The sequence below is a fragment of the Mandrillus leucophaeus genome, unplaced genomic scaffold (genome assembly GCF_000951045.1).
Source record: "Mandrillus leucophaeus isolate KB7577 unplaced genomic scaffold, Mleu.le_1.0 Scaffold157, whole genome shotgun sequence".
In the NCBI taxonomy this organism is placed as follows: domain Eukaryota; kingdom Metazoa; phylum Chordata; class Mammalia; order Primates; family Cercopithecidae; genus Mandrillus; species Mandrillus leucophaeus.
In genome coordinates, this window is record NW_012101554.1 from 2503881 (window position 1) to 2527943 (window position 24063).

Below are 24063 nucleotides of genomic sequence, written 5' to 3' on the forward strand. Positions count from 1 at the left end.
CTGTAAACTAGGGATTACAGTACCCACATCCTAGGGTTGTGGTAAGGTTTCAGTGACATGATATCAGTAAGACACCCAGCATGTTCTATTTCAGGAGAACGGAGATGATTGTGTAGTTAGTTCGGTATCTTATCCTCAGCAGGCCATAGGCCTCTGGAGGGAACAACCTTGTCTGCCTTGTTCACTGCACTATCCTGGTGCTAATTGTTGGGTGGAGCACATAACTAAAACTAAGAAAGAATATCTTTTGTTCCATTCATGGAACAAATGTGAGCATCAGACCTAGGCCAAGGGACTACAGAAGTGAGCAAAGCAGTCCAAAGTGCCTGCCCTCATGGAGCTCTCAGGCTAGCAAGGGAGACAGACAATAGTACATTAGTAAAAGTCAGCATGGCCTGGCACGGTGGCTCACGCCTGTAATCCCAGCACTTTGGGAAACGGAGGTGGGTGGATCACCTCAAGACAGGAGTTTGAGACCAGCTTGGCCAACATGGTGAAAACCCCATCTCTACTAAAAATACAAAAATTAGCCGGGTGTGGTGGCATGCACCTGTAGTCCCAGCTACTCTACTCGGGAGGCTGAGGCAGGAGAATCGCTTGAACACAGGAGGTGGAGGTTACAGTGAGCCAAGATTGTGCCACTGCACTCTGGAGATCATGGCACTGCACTCCAGCCTGGGCAACAGAGTGAGACTCCATCAAAAAAAACAAAAAAGTTAAAGGCAGCATCCTCGATACAGTAGTAGTAAGTGCTAAAAGGAAAAAGTGAAGTGGAGAAATGGAAACAGAAAGGACCCAGAATTGGGACAGGGGTTATAATTTTAGATTAAGTGTTCAGGGACCTCACTGAGAAGGTGACATTGGAGGAAAGACCGGAAGGAGTGAGGAGCCAGCCAAGCAAATACATGGAAGAAGAGCCTTCCAGGCAGAACAAAAAAGCCAATGCAAAGGCCCTGAGGTGCATCCAGGAAACAGAAAGGAGGCCAGGAGAGCTGGTGCAAGCGAGCAATTCATTCGGTAAGTATTTATGTTGCCCTAACTGTTTATTGAATTAACAGATAAATTAGCACAATGCCCAGCAAGTAATCAGCTCTCAGCACATGTGATGTTATTATCAATGTCATTACCACTATTATCTCTGTATCTCTCCCATCACCACCGCCATCACCCAGTACCCAGCACAAGACCTGCCACCTAGTAAGAGCCCAGAAGCTGCTTAGTAAACTGAATCTCACTGTCCTGTGGAGGCTGCTGTCCCTAACCATGACCACTTGGTTATCCTTTGAGATTTAGCTGCATTGGAAATTTACTGTTTCCTTACATTGGGCTTTTTTGCTCTAAAAAATCATCAAGTCTTAAAGTGGTACCAGAATTGTACATAAATGCAGTAGTGTATTTATTTAGTTTAATTCCTCTACCTTCAAAATGATAGAGTCTAGTGTTTGGACTCTGACTTCCAATCAGTCCCCTGGATCCCTTCATTGCATAGGTCCATGACCAGCAGGATCCCTCGAGGGAAGGGCAAGTGTACCAGGCCCAGCATCTCCATGGCTTTGGAGTATCATGCAGGACCCAGCAGCCAGAACGAGGAGGTTGCTGTTTAAAATGCAGATTCACCTCTGAAAGGATTCTGCCAAAAAGAAGGTAGTTGAGAGCGAGGGAACCAGAGCTCACCAGGAAACTTTCAACCACAGTGACATTGCAATAACTCAGTAGACGTATCTAGTATGCTTAAGTCCTCACTTATCATTGTTCATAGGTTCTTGGAAATTGCAACGTTAAGCAAAATAATATATAATAAAACCAATTTGACCATAGGCTAATTGATAGAAACAAGAGTTAAGTTTCTACACCCTATTCTGGTCACAAAAGTATCACCAAACAGGCCAGGCATGGTGGCTCATGTGAGCCTGCAATCCCAGCAATTTGGGAGGCCAAGGCAGGCAGATTACCTGAGATCAGGAGTTAGAGACCAGCCCAGCCAACGTACTGAAACCCCATCTTTACTAAAAATATAAAAATTAGCTGGATGTGTTGGCACGCGCCTGTAGTTCCAGCTACTGGGAAGCTAAGGTAGGAGAATTGCTTAAACCAGGGAGGCAGAGGTTGCAGTGAGCCAAGATCATGCCACTGCACTCCAGCCTGGGTGACAGAGCAAGACTCTCTCTCAAAAAAAAAAAAAAAATTGTCACCAAACTTCTAAAGACCAAAACACTTATCATAGTAAACACTGAAATACATGTGAACTACACATACATTTAAGAAAGATTAATAAAAACAAGAAAAATAATTATTTACCCAATTATTCCAGTTCAAGGTTGTAGGTGGCAGAAGCCTCTCCCAGCAGCTCAGGGCACGAGACCGGAAACCACCTTGGATAGGATGCCATTCCATCACAAGGCACACTCACATGCACACCCATGCCCACACTCACTCATACTGGGACCATTGAGACATGCCAGTGAAACTGACTTGCACATGTTTGGGAGGAAACCAAAGTACCCAGAGAAAACCCACACAGACATGGAGAGAACCTGCAAACTCCATACCAACAGTGGCCCAGCTGGGAATCCATTGTTTTTTTCTCATCAGCTTTATAACAATACCACATTGAATGAAAAGACATTATTCAAGACCTGCTGTACATGAAACAGATTGAGAGTTGCTGAAGAACTCCCTTCTGAGCCTCTGCCGGCTGGGAGATTTCAAGTATCTTAGACAGGAGACTCCTTGGTGAAGTAAGATAATCTTGTACTTTTCTCACAGTGAGAAAGTCAGTATTACTATCTAACTTAAGACCCTCTTGTTTCAATAAGCCTAGGTCTCCTCGTTCTTTCTTCAAGTGAAAAAAATGCCATCGGCAGTGCATGGTGGCTCATGCCTGTAATCCCAGCACTTTGGGAGGCTAAGGCGAGTGGATCACCTGAGGTCAGGAGTTCGATACCAGCCTAGCCAAACACAGTGAAACCCCATCTCTACTGAAAATACAAAAAATTAGCCAGGCATGGTGGCAGGAGCCTGTAATCCTAGCTACTGGGGAAGCTGAGGCTGGAGAATCACTTGAACCCAGGAGGCTGAGGTTGCAGTGAGCCGAGATTGCGCCATTGCACTCCAGCCTGGGCCACGAGAGCGAAATTCCATCTCACACACACACACACACACACACACACACACACACACAAAAAGCCATTCTCTCTTGATCTATTTCTCTGATATCCAGTAAAAGCAGAGCAGAAGAGAACCCTCCATTCTTAGGAGGCTTTCAGTTCAGCTGCAGATTGTCTCAATGTGTTCATCCTCTGCAGCTCAAGCCCCACCATTGCCCAGGGACTTCCACAACACCTATTCTAAATCTGGGCTTTTGTGATCTGTGTATCAAGCAGAAGGGCTCTTCTTCCACTGTTCCAAAGTAACCTCTCATTGTTCCCAAATGCACCTCCCTCTCCATTTATTGGGCAGGCTGGTTGCTCTCTTTCTGTCCCTCTGGTACCTCACCGGTTCCCATCTTCTGGGATGAATGAGCTCTTTCCTCCTCTCCACCCAACCGAATGCCACTCGGAAGAAGAGAAAACTGGCTTTGGAGGGAGAAAGACATTGTTCTCATTTTAGAGAAAAATAAAGCTGAGTCACAGTGTCTTCACGATTAGCCTAAAGTCACACAGCTTGTCCCTATCAAGAGTCAAGGTTTGAGACCATGTGTGTCTGATTTTAAACCTTTCTCCCTTTCTTCCAGTCACAGTACCTCTTGGTTGGGTGACCTCCAAGGAATGCTGATTAGTACCCAATCCCAAAATAAATATTTGGTGTCAATTTATAATACAAGGGGGCATGGGAAATTGGTTTAAAATTATTACTGTATAGAGGCCAGTTCTAAAGTAGTTGTCAAACAGAAGTGACATCAATAAATATTTGTCAAATCACTGAATGAATATCAATGATACAAAGTTAAGGAGGGTGGATCTCCTGAGAAGGAATAGTATTTTCCATCTTCAAGAAAGGAGATTATTTGCTCTGTAAACAGATTTGAATGAGGAATTTTCTTTTATAAAAATGACTATGGCTGTGTTATTTTCATAACAGCTGACCTTGGTTCCCAGGCTAAGCTTCCCAGGGGCTAGGATTATCTTTGCAACTGAGCTGAGGTGGCTTGTAGTGGAGCCAAATTTTGCCTTTGTCAGGCTATGAAGGCAAGGCCTTTGGGAAATTCAAAGCTTCTCTCCATTTCTCTAAGGAAGAAGAGTTCCTCTCCTAAAAGGCACAACCTCTTTGAAGGTTTTGGAAACCTCTGGGATTAAAGGAAAACTTGGATCTCTTTCCATTTATCAACTTGACATGTATTCGCATGTTTTCTCTGGAAATGTCTTACATTAGTTCATCCCAAAGGCAACTATGAGGCAGGTCTGGCATAGGCCAAAGGCTCATTCAAGAGGAAGAAGGCAGAATTCATTCATGCATCAGGTGCTGAGCCAGGTATTTTACACTTGATTTCCCATTGACTCATCACAACCTGTTAAGCAGATATTATTAATTTTGTTCAAGGTAAGAAAAAGAAAGAAAAAAACAAGACTCTGAGAGAGGACCTGCAAACTGGATAACATAGCCTGACATTGGTAAAAACATGATTGAAACCTCTATCTGCTTGAGCTCAAAGTTCATGCTCTTTCAGCTGTGCCCTCAGAGGCTTTCTGAACCCACAACTAGATTCAGCTTGGCATCGCTATCTCTCTCAATCTGTTCCCTACTTATCAGACTAGCTTTATCTCCCACAATTTCCCCCATTAGTGGTGTTTGGGAAGCTTTTAAAGAACAGATGAGTTGGCCAGGCACGGTGGCTCATGCCTGTAATCCCAGTACTTTGGGAGGCCAAAGCAAGCGGATCACGAGGTCAGGAGTTCAAAACCAGCCTGACCAACATGATGAAACCCTGTCTCTACTAAAAATACAAAAATTAGCCAGGCGTGGTGGCACGTGCCTGTAATCCCAACTACTCAGGAGGCTGAGGCAGGAGAATCACTTGAACCCAGGAGGCAGAGCTTGCAGTGAGCCGAGATCGCGCCACTGTGCTCCAGCCTGGGCAACAGAGTGAGACTCTGTCTAAAATAATAATAATAATAATAATAAATACATAAATAAATAACAGATGAGTTGGCCAGCAGTGGTGGCTCACACCTGTAATCCCAGCACGTTGGGAGTCTGAGGCAGGAGGATCACTTGAGCCCAGGAATTCGAGACCAGCCTGAACACCATGGCAAAACCCTATCTCTACAAGCAATACAAAAAATCAGCTGGGTGTAGTGGCTCACACACCTGTAGTCACAGCTACTAGGGAGGCTGAGGTAGGAGAATCACCTGAGCCTGGGAAGTCGAAACTGCAGTGAACAGTAATCGTGCCACTGTACTCCAGCCTGGGTGTTGGAGTGAGACCCTGTTTCAAAAAGATAAATAAATGAGTCCTAATTCTACATTGAACCTCCTAATGGTAGAGCCCAGGCGTAAGGATGTCTTTAGAGCTCCCCAGTCAACAGGTTTGTCCATCCTTGGTTAAGAATCACTATAACATATGGACCTTTTATTCCAGAGAAACTCTGCCTGCATTAATGCCTTGTGTGTACCCATTTCCTTGCCATTTCCCTTACCAAATTACCTAAACTGAGCAACTCCAATTGCCCTTCAACAACCCCATCTCACCTCTCCACTGATCAACATTCTGCCTACTGTCATCTGTTCAAATCAATGAAAAAAGGTACAGTTCAGTAAGTGTTCAATGTTTGGAAAAAATAACCAGTGTAGATGCTCAGCTCACCCCACACACTATGATAAGTTATAAATAAATTAAATAATTGAACACAAAAGTTTCATGACTAGGAAAATCAGAAATAACAAAAATGAATCATCTTAAAATTTTGCTGAGAAATGAAATTTCTAAGCGTGGAAGAAAAATATTTTATTAAAAGGGGAAAGTAGGTCAGATTCAACCACATAAAAATGTAAAACTACTGTATGGAAGAATAAAAACAGCTTATAAGAAAAATATTCATTGTGAATATGACAAGCAAGACTTAGTATATTATTTTCTAAACAGGCCATACAAATAGAGGGTAAGTACTCTAAACATGGGAATGCTGTCTGCTTTGTTTACTATTATATTTTCTGCATCTATAAATGCTTGACCTATAACAGCAAATGAGTACATATTTGTTGAATAAAGAGATTTAAAAATAACTTATCCATAAGGTAAATGAACAAAGGATCCAAACATTCACAAGAGAAGAAATACAATTACTTCACATTTAGGAACATATTGCTAACCTCACTTGTGATGTAAGAAATGGAAGTAGGCCAGACATGGTGGCTCCCTCATGCCTGCAATCCCAGCACTTTGGAAGGCTGAGGTAGGCGGATCACTTGAGGCCAGGAGTTCAACACCAGCCTGGCCAACATGGTGAAATCCTATCTCTGTGCAAAAGAAAACAAAAATTAGCCAGGCATGGTGGTGAACACCTGTAGTCCCAACTACTCAGGAGTCTAAGGCAGGAGAATCACTTGAACCTGGGATGCAAACATTGCAGTGAGCAGAGATCACACCACTGTACTCTACCTGGGCGACAGAGCGAGACTCCATCAAAACAAGAAAGAAGGAAGGGAGGGAGGGAAGGAGGGAGGGAGGAAGGAAGGAAGGAAGAAAGGAAGGAAGGAAGGAAGGAAGAAAGGAAGGAAGGAAGGAAGGAAGGAGAGAAAGAAAAGAAAAGAGAGAGAAGTACTTAAAATACCAATAGATTATTATTTTTGCCTATGAAATTAGCTGAGATCAAAAACAATAAAGAAAACGCCTGTAATCCCAGCACTTTGGGAGGCTGTGGTGGGAGAACGGCTTGAGCCCAGGAGTTCAAGGCTATAGTGAGCTATTATCTCACCGTGGCACTCCAGCCTGGGTGACAGAGTGAGACCCTATCTCAAAAATAGAAAAGAAAACTGTGACATATAATGCCAAAACACAGGTGAAACAGCTCCTTCTTGCTATCCTTGACTCAGCCACTCTGGAGACTAGCAGAAATGGGAACGAGGTTCTGATGGCATTGAGATGGTCACTGTAATGGGAATTAGTGGTTTTTTCCCGACCAGCAACCCTCCCTCCCCACCTCCTGACAGACCCCATGATCCTCAGGCAGTGCACCTACCCTCTGACCCCAGGGGAGCGTACACAATTAAAGACTGGCCAACCCGGCACTGGGATTTTTCAAACCAGCACCGAAGCCCTCCTTCTCTGGTTGGGAATTGGTGAGGATGTAACTCTGGCAGTTGCTGGCATCCATGTCTCTTGAAACACGGAGAGAATGGATCAGGAAAACTAGTCGGGAAAAAATTGGTTGGTTTGCAGAGAGAACCCTATTGGCCTTCGTTTCCCTGGTTCTCTTCCTTCCTGAGGTCACATTCTGTGTCCCTGCTCTTTCTACATGTTGCAGAAGTGAGTGAATCATTTTCCGCTTTTTTACATTTTTCATTGAGTGTGGTAGAGTGGGCTTCTCTGGCTTGCAATAGCCTATTGTTAAATGTTCAGGAATTTTGCTAACTGAATGTTAAATGGTTGGGAGCTCGAAATCAGCTCTGGTGGAAGTATTTACTCTCAGTCTACCGATGGGCGTTTCCAGCCCATGGAACTCTGCAAACACTACCCACTACAAATCAGGCCTTTTTTTTTCCCCCCGGAGAGTGAGTTGTTAAATATTTACCAACTTTCCTTAAGGTAACTGGGCAGCAGTTCTGTCACTAACAATCCAGAGTATTTTGGACGATGCAGCCAGAGATCCTGAGAACACCTAAATCCCACCTGAGACTTTCATTATCTCTAGTTTTCACAAATGAAGAAACATCGCCTAGGCCGTCCCAAAGGGACGTGACACCCAAAGGGAGTCTTATTGTTAGCTGGGCTTTAGGCCCCAAACCCCAGAGCAGAATTCTGGTGCGTGAAACTGTTCTGCACAGCCAAAGCTAGACATATAAAGGTTCAACTTCTCCCCTAACCTGAATCTTGGGTGGGCCATTTTGCAGAGAAAAATGACACAGTGCACATTTATCAGAGCTGTATGCAATGAAGCCACACAGAAAGAGACCTCAGCAGAAAGTGCATTTGCCTCTGAGCTTAGCAAGGATCTACCCAGGCAGGAGTCAGGCCCGCTTGCTGCATGGGAGAAAAGAGAGCCAAGGAAATGCCCAGGCTTTCTTTAGGGGTCCATGTTCTGGGTCAGTTTTCATCTGGGAATGCATTCAACAGATTGGCAGAAAAAGGAGACACTGTATCCGTCTCCAGACTTCTTTCTGCCCAGTGACCCTCCCCATGGTAAAGGTAACCCAACAAGTACCTGGGCCTCCGGTTGATCATATTACTCCTCTTCCTTTTCCTCTTCCTTCACTTGGAAGTGAAGAAAGAACAAAGGGGCTCAGAGAAGTAACAGGAGATAAAAGCCCCTTCTCCACATGCCTTCAGAATTATTTTGGCAACACTAGGAACATTAAAATTGTCCATACTTCTTTATTTCTGGAAATCATTTCTAAAGAAATAATACAAAATAAAGGAAAATGTTTATGCACAGACTGGTTTATTATTGAGCTTTTTGGACTAGGAAAAAAATTGGAATCCACACAAAGGTCTAACAATAGGAGAATGATTAAGTAAATTACAATATATTAACTCAATATAATGCATTGCAGTCATGAAAAATGTTTTGTAAAGGTTATAAGAAGATGGAAAAATTCTTATGTTATCTAAATAAAAATTAGGATATAAATTTTGTATTCAGAATGACAGGTAACACAAAAAGGAAAGAAAGGCAAACTAGGCATTGGCTGAAAACTGGAAAAACATACTCAAAAATGTTAACTGTGGTTTTCTTCTTTGGGCAGTAGAACTATTGATGCTTTTCAGTTCTGCTTTTCTCCATATTTTGCAAGTGGTGTTCAATAAACTTACATAAAAATGGATACCATTTTACTGAGCATGTACTATGTGCCAGGCCTTATGCTAGGCACTTTTCATAGATTGTTTTGTCTAACTCTCCCAGCAAGCTGGGTGCAATGGCACATACCTGTAATCCCAGCTACTTTGGAGGCTGAGGCAGGAGGATCACTTGAGGCCAGGAGTTTGATGCAGCAGTGCATGATGATCTCACCTGTGAATGTCTACTGCACACCAGCCTGGGCAACAGAGTGAGAAGCCCTCTCTAAAAAAAAAAAAAAAAAAAAAAAATTAATCTCATAGCAACCCCATGAGTTGGATACTTTCATTACCTCCAGTTTACAAATGAGGCTCAGCGAGCTTAAGTAACTTGGCTAAAATCACACAGCTGATTGGTAGAGGAGCCAGGATTTAACAGCTGATCTGTTTGATTTCAGAACCAAAGCCTACTATCCACCCATCCCTACCAACAAGAGAAAAAAATAGGTAAGTAATTTGCATATGACTTTACATATAAAGAATTACATCTTAAAGAAAAAATAAACTTAAGCAGTAGATCCATCCTTCAAGGCTGGTTCTTTGGTGAGAACTTCTGCTCCTGTCCCTAAACCCTTGTGCTCCTGTTTGCTCCCTTCAGTCATTCTTATATTGTCCTATGTTGTTGTCTCTCTTTTCTTATATATAGGATTTAGGCTATCAAATAACCAGAAAGCCTGAGGGTTTCCCAACTGACTGAATGGAACCTCTGTTAGCCAAGGGGATCCCAAAGAAACTTGAAAAACTAGTTAAAGCCATGACAAGAAGGTGGGGTCAGACGTGCCTGCTGTACCCTCCTCCCTTTGGAGTTTAGGCCCAAATGACCAGCATTAACATTAAAATAGAGATCATAAGACTGACCGAAACAAACTCTTTGTAGGAACAAGATACCCAGCTCCAACCTGACTCTGGCATAGCATCACATGACAGATAGCAGGCCCTGAAGGACATGAAAGTGTTTTACCCCAAAATATATTTCTTTGACATATTTTGGAATGGCCCTGCAAAGCAATCTCCAGTAGGAGAAATTTGCATTCTGTAGAGAATCTCCTTCCCTTACTAGTTCTTTACTTGAGAATCTGACACCTTTTAAGGCCCAATAAGAGACATTTATCATCTGTTATTTCGGAAACCTATTACTTAGAGGTTTCACCTACATGACAAGAATTTGGCTTCCACAACCCCCCTTATCTTAACTCAAGCATTTCTTTAGGCCAACTTCAACTCTTCAGGCATAGCTTAACTCTTTCAACCAATTGCCAATCAGAAAATCTTTAATCTACCTATGATCTGGAAGTCGCTCCACTTTCAAGATCTTCAGGATGTCCTGCCTTTCCAGGCTGAATCAATGTATACCTTATATATATATTGATTTATGGCTTTGCCTGTAGCTTCTATCTCTCTAAATATGTATTAAAAAGCTGTAACCCAACCATCTTTGGCACATATTCTCAGGATCTCCTAAGGCTATCATGGGCCATGGGCCTCATATTTGGCTCAGAATAGACCTTTTCAAATATTTATGGAGTCTGGCTTTCTTCATCAACAGTGGGAAGGGCATCTTCCCCTCACTCTATTCTTTCTACTTTTTTTTACACCCTTTCCTTCCTGTTGTATACTAGATGTCAGCGGCAATCTTACTACATCATATATAAAATGAGCTAGAAACTTCCAAATTCATGTCCTAGGCGGATGTTTAAATGCCTTACCCAAGACTTCCTCCAAATGCCCCAGGAGCTTGTTTTTTTATATTCTTATAGCTTCTTCTGCTTCCAACGCCTAACACTCTACCAAGCTACTTCATTCATGAAAAGTCTCGTCTTTCTGTCTCTGACCCAGACGAAAACTCAACCCCTTCCTTGGTTTCTGTGGAAAGCCCACACTTACAAGGTAATTCGCATGTGCAGAATTTACTGAAGACATTGGAGGCCCAAGGAGGCGTTTACTCTGCTGAAATTCAAAGAACTTCAACATGAACTTTGACATCTTTGTAAAAACGAAATGAAACAAAACAAAACAAAACTCTTTGGCCACGCGGCCCTGAAGATGTATTAGGGCCACTTTCCTCTATGTAGTATCTCATTGGATCCCCACTCTCCCTCCCTCCCTGTGGTCTCCCCTGACCTTGCTGCTATACTTGAACTCCAAATTCTCTCCACTCTGCACAGCCATTCAGCTCACGCAAGCCCCAACCTCTAGACTCAGCTCCTAACCCTCCCAGGTGCCCAGTTGAATAAAAGGAGCTTTCATTGAAGTAGAACATACTCTTCTTACAAGGCAGCTGTTTGTGGATGGCAAACATTTTTATCTTTTTCTGTTATACTTAAATATATAAACTTAATTGAGACTCTTCTTTGTGCCAGATACTAGTGATATACAAAAGTGAAAAATACGCAAGCAACAATCTTTAAGAATGTAAACCTTAAGTTCCTTAGGAGCTTGCAGCTTATGGAACAAATAACCCCATGCCAGGTCACTGATGCTATAATAGAGACAGGGCAAATAACCATGGGGCTCAAGGGGATGGGACAGCCTGTAGATTGGAACCCCTTAGAAATTCAAGAGACTGACATGCAGCTGTCTTGATTTCCTTTCTTTAGCCATGTGTTCAGCTGGTGTTCCTCATGTCTCCCTTTCAAAAGCTTCATTTTGGGTGTAACTGCTGATGCAGGATTCTTCTTGGCTCCTTTGCTGGACTCGAAGCAAGGGGCACCTGGTCTACTCGGCCCACCATGCTCAGCCCCTTGCAGGAGGGAGCACATGAGCGAGTGAGTGTGGGGTTCGGCCAGCCACTCTGAACACCAACACAGGAGCAAGCTCTGTGCAGGGCCAGTGCCCAGAGCAGGCATGTTACCCCAAGGGGAATGTGGCGATACCCAGGCCGGGATGCCTGCAACCCCAAAACCCCAGAGGGGGTGTTAGTGGGATAATTAGCTCTTTTAATTCTGCCATCCACAGCCTGACAGATGGCGGCATGTTAGCAGCTCAGTCGGCCCCTGGCCCCATCTCATGGGGTGGCTGTCCTCCGCCAGGGAGGGCAAAGGGCCACTGTGACCACCTTTCTGGGTATCTGCTCTCGGTGGGTCCTGAGCTGTTGTCTAGCATCCAAGAAAAATGAGATCATGCTGACGATTGAAGGGTAATGATAGCAGATAATTTTATTGAGCAACAAAAACAGCTCTCAGCAGAGGGAGCTGGAGAGGGGATGAGATCAGGTCATCTTCCCTGAAGTCAGATCATCTCTTCCCCAAAGTCAGGTTGTCTGTGTCATTGTGGCTGAATCTGGGGTTTTTATAGGCACAGGATAGGGGTGAGACAGGCCGTAGGTAGTATTGGAAAAGACAACATTTGATTGGTTAAAAGGCATTATTCAGAAAGAGCCAATTGGGAAAGAGCAGACAAACAGGAATAGAAGTTCTTACTCTGGGCCATGGGTTTCAGGCTGTTTTTTTGGCTTGAAGGTGGGGTTTCACTGGGGACCCACCCCTGTTTCTCTAGAATTTTTCTGCCTTCTGCTCCTGTTACTGCCATGATTCTTTCCACTGCATTATGTAATATACAGCATTTATGAATGACAATGACACTATCCCCAATAACACTAACTTGACAATAACTCCAATTTGAAACGTGTAAAACAGTAGCTCTGCACTACCTCTGAACCATCCTGTGGGGTACCATGAGCATCTGCAAGATCATTTGGTGGTTTGAGCAACAGAGGATATTGAGGGTTCCACAAAGAAAGCCAAAATGTGCTAAGATGCTCAATAAAGTCCATTTCAACCTAAGTTTCCTGTTCCTGTTTTTTTGTTGTTATTGTTTCCTCAAAACCAAATGCACACCAGAGCTTTTCTTTCAGAGTCTTTAAAAATAAATGGGGGTAAGGGAGAGATCTCTGTTATCACAGAGGATGTTGCCTGCCTTGACAATGGTTTCAACAGTTCCTTTACAAAATGCTGTGACTGTGCTGTTTTTCACCGACCAGCTTGAATTTTGAGCATGCAGCAATTTGGTTGTCAAGACAATCAAACTGTCTTGTCATAGAAGCTCTAATATTTGTTGAGTACATACTACATGCTAGTTGTTGCACTGACTGGTTAAATATAATATCAATTTAAACCTCAAAATGAACCTATGCAGTAAATGATATGTCAGATTTCTAAAAGAAGAAAGTGGAAGCTCTTGCATTTTCCAGAATTATATACAAATAGAACCATTCAATGTGTACTATTTTGGGCCTTGCTTCTTGATGAATTTGAAAATGAATTTGCCCAAGATTGCACAGCTGATAAGTAAAAGAGCTGGAATTTGAAGCCAGGTTCATTTGAGTCTAAACTCATGATATCTCTCAAACGTAATAATCTATGGAAATAAAAATTGCATTGGTTTTGAGGTTATTTCTAATAATTTGAAGCCAGATGTCAAAATCAAATGTTTTATCTTTTAATGATATAATCAAGATTTGCCTTCACCTTAGCATAATATACTGCTAGTAAGTTTAAAGTTCAAATTGTAGTTATTGATGTCCTCTGGGTTGAGATATTTTAAATTGTTGTTTTTAAATATAAAAGAGACATATGCTCATTGTAAAATGCTATAACTTTATGGAAGTATAAAGCAAAATGTAAATGTCAATAGCCCACAAAAATTTGAATAGACACTTAACCAAAGAAGATCTATGGATGGCAAATAAGCATATAAAAAAACTGTACATCATCATCAGTCATTAAAGAAATAAAACTTTCCCATTAGAGGACCTAAAATTTAAAAGTCTGATCATGTCAGATATTGGCAAGTATATAGAAAAACTGGAATACTCATATACAGCTGCTGGGATGTAAAATGGTACAACTGCTTTGAAAAACAGCCTGGCAGCTTCTTAAAAAATTAAATATATACCTGCCATATGACCTAGCCATTCTACTCCTGGGTACATATTTACACAAGATAAATGAAAACGTGCAAATGCAAAGACTGGTACACAAATGTTCAGAGCAGCATTATTCATAATAGCCCCAAACCCTCAACAATCCAAACATCTATCAGCAGATACATGGAAAAGCAAATTGTGATACAACCATACAATGTAATGCTATTTAGCAACTAAAATGAATTAATTATTTATACCCTTAACAATGTGGATGAACCTCAAATTAATATTGCTGAATGAAAGACACAAGGCCAAAAATAGTACATATTGAATGATTCTATTTATACACAGCTCTAGAAAATGCAAACTGTTAGTGACAGGAAGCAGACCAGTGGCTGCCTGGGGATGGAGGACAGAAAAGAATGATAGGGAGGGTTTTCAAGGACAGTAAAGACACTTTTGGGGGTGATGGATATATTCATTATCGTGATCGTGGCAATGGCTTCACAGGTGTGTATATTTGTCAAAATGTGTATTAAACTGCACACTTTAAATATATCCAGCATACTGTATGTCAACTATATTTTGACGAAATTCAACACATACGTGCACACACGCACACAGCAAAGGACTAAACGCTTATGTTCCCCAAAAATGTGTATGTTGAATTCCTAACCCCTAGATGATATTTGGAGTTGGGACCTTTGGGAAATAATTAGGTCAAGAGGATGGAGTCCTTATGAGTGGGATTAGTGCCCTTATAAAAGAGACTCATCAGCCCTTCTGCTATGTGAGGACACCACAAGCAGGTGCCCTCTATGAACCAGGAAGTTGCCCTCACTGGATGCCAAATCTTGGACTTCTCAGCCTCCAGAACTGTGACAAATAAGCTTCTAGCATTTATAAGTCACTAATATTCTGATATTTTGTTCTAGCAGCTCAAACAGACCAAGACAAATACACAAATACACACACACACACACACACACACACACACAATAGCTCCAAAATCCTCTCCAAAAGTTACCGCTGATATCGATATTATGATCATCTTTCTAGACATTTATGCAACAGGGGTCATAATGTACACAGTATTTTACAACTTGCTTTTGTCACTTGGACTTGTTTTCATGTGTATACGTGCAGATCTACCTCGCTGGAACCTGGGAATTCAGTGCGTGAATGCTTTGTAATATTTAGTGGGTCCTCTATTTGTGGACCTTTAGGTGGCTTCTTGTTTGTGCTTCACTATGGATCCTTCCAGAGTTATGAACACTGAACTAAGAAGCTTCCTACTTACGCATCAGTCCCATGCTGGCGCTTTCTCCTACCCTGTCCTTCCTCCTTACCCCAGCAGCCTGCAACCGAGCTGTCCTGGCCTACTTGCTCCACCTGGTGGTTAATGTGAGATACTATCTAGGTTTAGTATTTTTCTCTCCAGAGTCTCTTGGTCTCTAGTTTGCCCTTCTCAAACCTATCTTGTCCCTGGCAGCCAGAGTGATCTTCCTGAATACAAATCTGATCTCCTCACTCTCATGATGAAAACGCATCACCTAAAACAAACATAAACCTCTAAGCAGAGTATGCAAAGCAGGAATATTTTGACCCTTGCCCACCTCTCCAGCCTCAATTTTCTCCTCCTAGCACTTTGTACCCTAGAAATACTTAACAATTGCAGTTCGTTAAACACACAGTGCTGCTTCCTACATCCATATATTTGTACCTGTTGTTTTCTTTTCTTTAGATTTTTTCTGGTAAAAACTGGGAAACCTGCCACATAAATTGTAAAAGAGCTGTAACACTGCCACCTGCTATTTTCTCTCTCTGGAGTGTCACTCTGCCCACTCCCATTCCATGTTTGCCAGGCAAACTCCTATTCAGCTTTTAGAACCCTACTTAGCAGACCCCCCACCTCCTCTCTGCAGTTTTGCCTTTTCCCTCACATGGAGTTGATAACTCTTCTCTTCCTACTGTACCTCTAATACCAAACCCATAACATTTGATTATAATTATCTGTTTATATGTTTGTCTCCTGTACTAACTGGCTGCCTCCCTGAACCCCATCACTAAATCTGAGGACCAGAACTGTCTCTTAGTCATTATCCTCTCTCCAGCATCTTCCACAGTGCCCAGAACACAGCAAAGTAAGGTTTAATAAGCAGATATTGAAAGAAAAAGAGCTAACTACACCCACAGTCTCAAGGGTGTGGTACTGCGTGCTTCTTTTTTCCATGTTTATAGGGCCTGCCAGAGTTAGGAATGCTGTGGTCAAGGCACAAAGTTCAGGGCCTCAGACTACTCAAAGGAAGCACACACTTTTTTTTTTTTAGACGGAGTTTCACTCTTGTTGTTGCCCAGGCTGGAGTACAATGGCATGATCTCGGCTCACCGCAACCTCTGCCTCCCGGGTTCAAGTGATTCTCCTGCCTCAGCCTTCAGAGTAGCTGGGATTACAGGCATGTGCCACCACGCCTGGCTAATTTTTTATTTTTAGTAGAGACGGGGTTTTTCCATATTAGTCAGGCTGGTCTTGAACTCCCGACCTCAGGTGATCGCCCACCTCAGTCTCCCAAAGTGCTGGGATTACTGGCGTGAGCCACCATGCCCGGCCAGGAACCACACACTCTTTAATCTTAATCTTGATCAAATACACTATCAAGTAACATCCACCACTTGGACAAACCTGAAGGTCATTTGAACCATCCTGAACCTGGTATTCCTCAATTAGTGGTTGCGGAACAAATGACAAAGGGGTTTGGTTTGCAGCTTACAGTCTTGTTCCTTTGGGGTCCATAAGGATATTGTTCCAGTAAATGGAGAGTTTCCTTTTATCGAATTCCCCAGGGGAGAAATTGTAGGATCATGGTGACCCTCCTTTTTCCTCATTTGGGATCCAAAGGAAGATGTTTCACCCTTTTACTCTTTCATTCAACAAACATTGAGTGTCAGACACTTTTCTAGGCACTTGGGATCCATTAGTGAACAAAACAATGATCCCTGCACCCATGGAGCTTAATTCTAATGAGAATAAACAATACAGTACTAATAAACAGACTAAGTAAATACATTGCATCATATGCTAGAAGACAAGTGTTGGGGAAAAAAGAAAACGTCGAGCAGGTTAGGGCGCTCTGTCTATAAAGAGATGCACATAAAAGTGTTCAAGCGAGTGGAATCCGAGTTGAACTTCCTGGTTGAATCCTGCACTTCCGACTATGTGAAGTGATTTCCTCACTGTGGAAGCCAGTTTAGACTGGATTTCTGTTCCTTGAAGCTGAAAGTACCCTGACTAAACTGGGGGAGCCACCTTGGCATGCATTCCTTAAGAGCAGTCTTTGTCATCCAGTCGTCCCATCTGTTCCCTTGGCAAGGAAAAATAATTACAAGGAGATGCCAGAGTCTTCGTTCTCATTTGAGGGTTTTCCTGAGAGCCTCTGATGACACTATATTCTTTGTCACCTACCAGTCAATTATTTCCACTCCAGCTAATCTCCTTCTCATTGTCAAGCATGAGAGTCAGAAAGCTGCACCTCAAAGTGTACCCCCAGGATGGGATTCAAAAGGATCAACATGCAACTGCTGTTCAAGGGCATGCTCTGTCCACGGGGACAAGGCCACCTGCACAACCCCAGCTCAACAACCCTCACCTCCAGCCTGAATCACTGCCACATCTTTCCAACTAGTCTCCTCACAGCAGCCAAGGTGATTCTTTTAAAAGAGTTATCACATCCTGTCATTTCCCTCCAATAATTTCCTGTCACTTACAGACACCGCATGATCTGGCCCTGGGTTAGCTCCAGCTTCTCCTGCCAAACTTCCTCCTTACTCGCCATGCTTCAGTGACACTTGCCCGTGCTGGTTCCTTTAAGATGCCAGCTTCTTCCATTCCAGCCTTTGCACCTGCCATTCCTGCTACCTAGAACATTCTTTCACCAGACATCTGCAGGCTAACGCCCTTGCTTTGTTTAGATTTCTGCTCAAATGTAACTTCAGCGTTGCAGCCTTACCTGACCAAGCTACCTAAAATAGGCCCCCAAGCCCCTCTCTGTTGTCATAGTATTTGTCATATATGAAATTATCACGTGGATCAATTTCTTGATTTCTGTGCCGCCTGCCTCCCCTACTAAAATGTGAGCTCCCTGAGGACAAGGACTTTTCCTGTGTTGATCACTCTCGGGTTCTCCAGATTTAAGCACTGCTTGGCACCTAGTAGGTGCTCAATAAATATTTTCTGAATGAATTGATGATAACCTGATAGACTCCCCCTCACTCCATGGCCTAGCGAGGACATTCACACACAGACCCACACCCTTTTAAAGCCTCTTCTTCCTTTTCTCCGCTCCTCTAATTCTCATATCTTTGGGAAAGCCTTGCTTCCATCTAACCTTTTCAGTACCCTGATTTAAATATGTGTGTGTGTATATATATACGTTTATATATTTTTTATCTTTTTATTTTATATATATATATTTTTTTTTGAGATGGAGTCTCACTCTGTCGCTCAGGTTGAAGTGCAGTGGTGCTATCTCAGCTCACTGCAACCTCCACCTCCCAGGTTCAAGCAATTCTCTTGCCTCAGCCTCCTGAGCAGCTGGGATTACAGGCACGCACCACCATGCCTGGACAATTTTTGTATTTTTAGTAGAGACAGGGTTTCACTATGTTTGGCAGGCTGGTCTCGAACTCCTGACCTCATGATTCACCCGCCTCAGCCTCCCAAAGTGCTGGGATTACAGGTGTGAGCCACCACGCCCAGCTTAACTATTTGGTATTTCAAAGACATTGTTGCTTGAATCGTGTTTTATGAGCCACCTAAGGAACTAAGTTTCCTATGTGTAACCAGGTATTCTTGCCAAGAATCCTTGCAAATTACTGGGACATCGTTTGTTTATAAATCATAAATTGGGCCGGGCATGATGGCTCACGCCTGTGATCTCAACATTTTGGGAGGTTGAGGTGGGTGGATCACTTGAGGCCAGGAGTTCAAGACCAGCCCAGCCAACATGGTAAAACCCTGTCTCTACTAAAAACACAAAACTTAGCCAGGCAGGCACCTGTAATTCCAGCTACTCAGGAAGCTGAGGCAGGAGCATCGCTTGAACCCGGGGGGCAGAGGTTGTAGTAAGCCAAGATGGTGCCACTACACTTCAACCTGGGCAACAAAGGGAGATGCCATCTAAAAAAAACAAACAAAAAAAATCATAAATTGCTCAACAGTGGGTTGCTTTTTTTTAGTGCTGATATTGACTATACACAAAATGATCTTGATTCATCCGCTTGCAGTGGCCCAGAAATTTCTGCTTTTGCAGAAGAGAAAATAAGATGGATAAGGGGCTAGGAAGGGTGGCTGAGAATGAGGCTACAACCTGTCATCCTTCACAGGTCTGTTTAGAACAATAGCATCAATCTTCTCCAGAAAAGTGGCTGTTGGTGGAAGGCAACCACGATAAAGACTATTAATTCTGACCTGTGGCTTCTTGTGGTTTAAGAGCATTTGGAGATCATCTTTTCCAACTGTTCCAACCTGCCTTGAACCAAATATTACCTGATTAATAAAGAAATAGCAAATTAGTCAAATGTGCATTGTGGGGGGTGTGTGTTGGGAGGTAGGTTTCTTCCTTTACTTGACTTTCTTTGAAGACTTATGAGGCCAAATCACTGCTGGAAGAACTAAAGGTTGGGCTGAGGGGTGATTACAGAGGTGAGTGAAATTTGGTCCCTGCCTTCCAGACACTAAAAATCTAAAGGAGGAACAGACGTGAATAGAAATAAATAAACTCAAAAAGGATGTTCTCGGTAGCACTTAAGGTCACTTTCACACCTGAGATTTTATTATCCTATTCTATTTATCCATTCAACAAACATGTATTCAGGTCACTCAGAGGAAATTGAAATGGAGGTCTGTGGGGAGTACAGGGAGGGGCATAATTACTTCCAAAGGTGGAGCCGTGGAAGGTTATGATGCAGGTAGCGTGGTAGCATCTGAGCTGAATCTTAAATGGCAAGTAGAAATTTGGGAGACAGATGGATTTATGGGGTGAAAGATATTGCAAGAAAAGGGTAGTGTGTAAGTAAAACCAGGACCCCAAATGTAGGAATCCATGAGTGTTCTAGCATTCCTAAAGTATGCCAAATATGGTGGGGTTTTGTGGTACGTAGTCCTTCCTAATCTGTGGCGGATACATTCCAAGACCCTTAATGGATGCCTGAAACCATGGATAGCACCAAACCCTATACAGACTATGTTTTTTCCTGTACATACATACCTATGATAAAGTTTAATTTATAAATTAGGCACAGTAAAAGATTGATAATAATAACTAGTAATCAAATAGAATAATTATAACAATATGTGAGGATCACTACTCTTGTGCTTTGGGGCCATTATTAAATAAAATAAAGGTCACTTGAACACAAGCACTGCCATACTGTCACAGTCGATCTAATGGGTTACTGAGTGACTCACGGGTAGTGTATACAGTATGGATATGCTAGACAAAGGGATGATTCATGTTCTGGTCAGGTCGGAGCAAGATGGGGCGAGATTTCATCATGCTTCTCAGAACAGCACACAATTTAAAACTTATGAATTGTTTATTTCTGGAATTTTCCATGTAATAGTTTCAGACTGCAGTTGACGGTAAGTAACTGAAACCTTGTAAAGTGAAACCACAGATAAGGGGGAACTGCTGTAGTTTTAAAGCATGTCTGCAAATGCTTTGACACTTCCTACAAAAGGTAGAGTCTAATGCCCCTCCCTTCGAATATGAGCCCATTCTAATGACAGGCTTCTAACTAAGAGAACGTAATGGAAATGCCACTTCACGGCTTCTGAAGCCAGGCTAGGAAAGGTGATAGAACTTCTACCTGGCATGCTCTCTCATGACATGTGCTTGGGAACCCATGTGTGAGAATTCCCGCTACCCTGAAGCTACCGGGCTGGAGAGACCATGTGGAAAGGCCACATAGTGAGATGCAGAGATGCCCCACAGGCCCAGCTACTGGAGTCTTCCCAGCATCAACCACCACACACAAGTGTGGAGATTTTCCAGTGACTCTTACTCTCCACTTTCAAGTCTTCTAGTTCAGGTGCCAGACATTGTGGAGCAGAGATAAGCCTTCCCTGCTGAATCCTGTTCAAATTCCTGATACACAAGAATCTGTGAGCATAATGAAAGGTTGTTTTGTGCCACTAAGTTTTGGGACTAATTTGTTACACAATCATAATAACTAGAGAAAGCTTGCTGGAAAATAAGGAAGAAAGAATTGGTTGCTTCCCAATCAATGAAGGCCTTGAAGTTTGGGTTTTAGTTGGGAGTCATGGGGAGCCACTGATGGTTTTTGAGTAGGTGTGTGACATGACGACGCATGATGAGAGGAGGAAGAGAGCAAGATATGGAGTCTATGATCCAGGGAAGTGGTATGGACACAGAAGCATTGGTCTCTGTGGCTTTCTCTCGTCTCCTTGGGAAATCCTGGGAAATATGAAAACAGAAGCATGGTGGGCAGGAATATCTAAGATCTACCAATGTATAAGACCGCTGCTTCAGGACCTGAATATTAGACCAAAGGCTAGTTTTCTCTTTTCTTCCTCTCTTTTTTTTCTTTTTTGAAACAGAGTCTTGCTCTATCACGCAGGCTGAAGTGCAGTGGCACGATCTTGGCTCACTGCAGCCTCCACCTCCTGGGTGCAAGTGATTCTCCTGCCTCAGCTTCCCAAGTATCTGGGGTTACAGGCATGAGCCACCATGCCCAGCTAATTTTTTTTTGTAGTTTTATTAGTGACAGGGTTTCACTATGTTGGCCAGGCTGGTCTCAAACTCCTGACCTCAAGTGATCTGCCTGCCTCGGTCTCCCAAAGTGTTGGGATTACAGGCATGAGCCACTGCGCCTGGCCTTTTTTTCCCCTCGTTTTCTTTTCTTTTTTTTTTAGACAGAGTCTCGCTCTGTCGCCCAGGCTGGAGTGCAGTGGACGGATCTCAGCTCACTGCAAGCTCCGCCTCCCGGGTTTACGCCGTTCTTCTGCCTCAGCCTCCTGAGTAGCTGGAACTACAGGCGCCCACCACCTCGCCCGGCTAGTTTTTTGTATGTTTTAGTAGAGACGGGGTTTCACCATGTTAGCCAAGATGGTCTCAATCTCCTGACCTCATGATCCGCCCGTCTCGGCCTCCCAGAGTGCTGGGATTACAGGCTTGAGCCACCATGCCCAGCCTCCCCTCGTTTTCAATGGGATTAAGAAAAAAATTGATTGGTGAGACTTATACAAAAAGAAATCAACTAAATAATGTGAAATGTATTATCACTCTTGCTCTTTAAGTCTGGCTTTTCCCTGCTAGGTACACACTGCCATTTCTCACCTCTTTGAGTTTTGTCATTCTGTCCCCTTACCTAGAACACTCTGACTCCCTTTCTTCTTCTAGCTAACTCACCCCTCAAGACTCAGCTTTGGGGTAGCTCATTCGTTTATTTATTTACAAAATATTTATGAAGAACCAAATTTTGTACCAGACACCACACCGGGCACTAGAAAGACAGTCATGAAGAAGATTCCCTATCTGCACAGGGTCCAGTGGGATGAACAGATGTAACCAGATATATAAATGAAACAGTGATGGTGTCGATTTTATTGGTACAACTTTATCCAGGGCACCCAGGTACAGTGGCTCACCTCTGTAATCCCAGCACTTTGAAAGGCTTGAGGCAGGAGAATCACTTGAGCTCAGCAGTTCGAGATCAGCCTGGGCAACAAAGCAAGACCTTGTCTCTACAAAACTAAACTAAACAAAAATAAAATAAATTAGCTGGACACAGTGGCATGTACCTATAGTCCCGGCTTCTTAAGAAGCCAAGGCAGGATATCTTGAGCCCAGGAGTTCAAGATTGCAGTAAGCTATGATTGTGCCACTGCACTCCAGCCTAGGTGACAGAACGAGACCCTGTCACACACAAAAAATGAATCTGGAGTCCCAAGAAAGTGAGTGAAAATCCATCCATCACTTCCCTCCTATTTCACTGGCCAGAATCCAGTAAATCCCGTAGTATGTCAATATCTAACCATAAGGGAGGCTGTGTGACCAGCAGGTAAAGGAAGTAGATAAGTCACTCTCTGGCACATAGCCTACATATGTTCATTTCATTTTACTTTCACAGGATTCCCAATTAGTTAGGCCTGATCATTCTCATTTTATAGATAAGATAATTCAGACTTTGAAAGGTTACGCAGCTTGCCTAAAATCCTTCAGTATTTAGGAAGGTTGATTTTTTAAAAATAAATCTACCCTCTTTCCACTGCCTGTATGCTATTTTTCCCAACCCTGCTACTATTCCCCAAAAGAAATGCTTACGTTGTTATGAGTCTTTGTAAATAATTATATAGTCATGCACCTCATAACTGTTTCAGTCAACGATGGACTGTATATATGATGGTGGCCCCATGAGATTACAGTCAGCTGCCCTAAATACGTGTACCATAATTTATCTTTTACACCATATTTTTTCTGTACTTTTTCCATGTTTAGATATGTTTAGACAGAGAAATACTTGCCGTAGTGTTACTACAATTCCCTGCAATATTCAGCATGGTAACACGCTGTACAGGTTTGTAACATAGAAGCAATAGATTAGACCATACCGCCTAGGTGTGTAGCAGGCTATGCCACCTGAGTTTGAGTAAGTACACTCTATGATGTTTGCACAAGGACCTAATGGTGCCTTTCTCAGAGTGTATCCTGATCATTAAGCAACCGTGACTGTAATTGTTTGAAACACTGCTTAATCACTGTACTTTGCAAAATTCTGGGTAGTCCTAAATGATTCTTCATCTTTCTTGGTTTGCCTGGGGTTTGTCTCAGCTTATTGCGTCTCCAGAAAAACGATCTAGATTTTCCTCAAGAGCCTCTGTGGTCATATAGCTTTTGATTTTCTTTAAAGGAACAGAGAGATCCCTTTGTAATTTAAGCAGAGATAAGGGAATATATTTGCTTCTTAATTTTCACGATTAGCTCTCTGACTGCTCTACCTTGTCTATTTCCTGATTTTCAGGCAAAGCAGAAAGAAAGAAAAAAGGAAAAAGAAAGTTATAGTCAAAGTTCGTCAGAGTTAATTTCCCTCCTAATCAGTGATTGTCCCTGCCGACTAACTTCCTGCACTCCCAGCCAGTATTTAGAAGTGTGCCTTTAATGTCCTCTTACCAATCAGTATATACAGC

The 24063-nt window shown here is 42.8% G+C and overlaps 1 protein-coding gene across 1 annotated transcript in view; it reads right to left on the reverse strand.

Moving 5' to 3' along the window:
- The window catches only part of CKAP4 (cytoskeleton-associated protein 4), a 66380-nt gene that overhangs the window by 29406 nt on the left and 12911 nt on the right, over nt 1-24063 (reverse strand). The window contains exon 2 of the mRNA XM_011975522.1: nt 9084-9218. The gene's annotated coding sequence lies outside the window, so the exon portion shown is untranslated. The remainder of the gene's footprint in view (nt 1-9083; nt 9219-24063) is intronic.